The following is a 2,532-nucleotide window of genomic DNA, read 5'->3' as shown; positions in this document are numbered from 1 at the left end:
ACTAATAACACACAGAAAAACTATAAAAAAAAAAAAAAAAATTTGTTTTTGTTGTAAAATCTAAAAAAACATTCCTTGAGGAGGTGCAACGTAATCAACATCGTCAAAATTCAAAGCAGTGTCGGGTGTAATCTTGTATTTTGACTTGAATTCCTTCTCGAATCTTGAACTCGATCTTCGACCCATCATTCTTTAAGAATATTTTCAATCGCTTGTATGTAATTCCCACACCTTTTTGTATCCTGACACCTCGAATTCTTGTTTATAATGTAATACGATTATCAATTCTTCTTGATCGATCCGTGATTTTGAAAGATTTTGCTCTGATTTCTTCACCACCGGTACTTCCTTCGCACTCAATGAGTAGGTGTGTTATTAATGGAGAATGCAATCAGCTTTTCCCAATATATTCGGTGTTACCTTGTTTAATGCACATATAAAATTACATTAATAGCCTTTAGCAACGGTTTATTCTTATTAGAACATAGTTTCCTATTTTTTTTAATCTAATAATATTCATAACTCACTTTCTAGTTATAACATAAGTTATTGGCTCACATTTAACCTTTTATATATATATATATATATATATATATATATATATATATATATATATATATATATATATATATATATATATATATATATATATATATATATATATATATATATATATATATATATATATATATATAAAAGGAGGGGTCATTTTAAATAATGGGGTCAAGGTTTGGGGGTGGGGACTTATTTTGAATAAAGGATTTAATAGTGGGGGTAGTTTGGTCAGTACATATATAAAATAAGTTAGGGCTTTTTGTGCCCGTTTCTTATGCTGATCGGGTAAGGGAAAGGAACGAGAGGAAGCAGACAACGAAGAGAGGGTAAAGAGGCACGAGGGCAGCGACTGATCGATCCATCGTGAGGAGGATCGCCGTCTCCGGGGCTTGACGAGGCCGAAGCATCGCAGACGTGAAGAAGCAGCGAAGGTTCGATCGTTCTCCTCCGGCTGTGAGGTGCGAAGGAAGGAGGTCCGAAAGGGAATCCGGGCGTCGCAAGCAGCGGTAGCAGCAAGAGGAGACCCTCGAAGCTTTGTGGTCGATGGGAACAGCAGAGAAAGCAAACGATGGGAAAGGGGATCTCTGGAGAGGTGTGGCGAGCAGCAGCGGTGACGAAGGCGAGGTCTTCGGTGGGGCTTGATCGACGGAAGAATAAGACGAAGGTGCGAGGGTTGGTTCGTCGGTCTCAATGGGTGCTGCGATGAGGCCATTTGCGATCCGTGGTTACAGGTACGTGGATGGGGGCTGCTCCGGCAGCTCCCCTGTTCTCCTACTTTTTTTTTTTCTTTTTTTTTTCTTTTTTTTTTGTATGTTTTGGTAGAAACAGGTGAAGGGAATGGATGTTTGGTTGTTGATTTTTGATAGGAAAAGGGCGAAGTACAATCGGGGCTGTTGTTTGTCGAAGAAAGAAGGGAGGGGGAAGAGGAGGTAACAGGTGGTGGTGGTCATGGACTGTTCCGACAGCCCTTAGCTGCCTCTTGTTTTCCTCGACAGGAAAAAAAAACACAAATGGTGCTGCTGTCCTTTTTGTTGGCTGGAAAACATATGAACAACACCTCCAAATGGAGGTGTTCTTGGCTGGAACTCCAAACAGGGAAAGGAAAGAGAGGAGTAATCTTAGTGTAATTGTTTGTGAAATTTATTTGTGATCATTTTGGTATTAGAACCTAAATTCTTAGCTGTAAATGGAGGAGTGTTGGCCTCATGATTAAGTTTACACTCCAATGAAACGTCCCATGCTTGCCTTGAGGTGATGGGGAGAGATGATCGATTGTGGTTTTTATGATCAAATGCAGATTTTTGTAGGTGAAGTTGGTGATGAATTGTATACTATAATCTTTGGAATGATCTTGTAGAGGACATTACATTATTATTTTTCTGTTTGTGCACATGGGTGTTCGTCTGTGTGAGTGAGATAATATACGAGAATGAGACAGGAGAAATAAGAACTTGATCATTTAGCAAGTTATCGCATTTTTTTTTAATCATTTCATATATATGCTACTTTATAAAGATACATAATAATAAGTTTAAGACCAAAGTCTTAAACTAGGGAGTTTAAATCCCAACTATTAATTTTACATCCAATACATTTAATGGTATAATATGGTGATCTTTGTGAGTTCAAAATAACCAATCAGAAAGAAGTTGGTTTTATATAAGTTCAATAACATGCATTTGAAACACTCTTTTTTAACTTTCTCAAACCATATTCATTTGAAACATTTTTGATGGGGTCAAGGACCCAATTTTCGGGATGAGGTGGTTATCTGATGTGGAAGGCTAACCAGAAGGTCAAGTGCGCCTTGACCCTTCTTCGGTTAGGGGTGAAGGATTGGTGGAGGTTAGCGACTGGTACTTATTCTCCTGCAGAGAAGGATGCAGTGACTTGGGAGCAGATATTTGAGATGTTCAGCACTATGTATGTTCCCCTAGTGGAGAAAGAGAGAAAGGTTAGCTCATGAGTATCTCTCTT

At 38.4% G+C, this 2,532-nt stretch overlaps 1 long non-coding RNA gene across 1 annotated transcript; it reads left to right on the top strand.

Annotated features, from left to right (window-relative positions):
• Positions 1 to 836: 836 nt before the first annotated feature.
• Positions 837 to 2,021, top strand: LOC145005941 (uncharacterized). Its single transcript, XR_013662721.1, has 2 exons — positions 837 to 1,286; positions 1,422 to 2,021. It is a non-coding gene; the product is annotated as an uncharacterized LOC145005941 (long non-coding RNA).
• Positions 2,022 to 2,532: the final 511 nt, after the last annotated feature.

The sequence above is a fragment of the Lactuca saligna genome, chromosome 7 (genome assembly GCF_052625555.1).
Source record: "Lactuca saligna cultivar CGN05327 chromosome 7, ASM5262555v1, whole genome shotgun sequence".
Taxonomy (NCBI): domain Eukaryota; kingdom Viridiplantae; phylum Streptophyta; class Magnoliopsida; order Asterales; family Asteraceae; genus Lactuca; species Lactuca saligna.
This window is presented reverse-complemented; position numbering and strand designations above follow the sequence as displayed.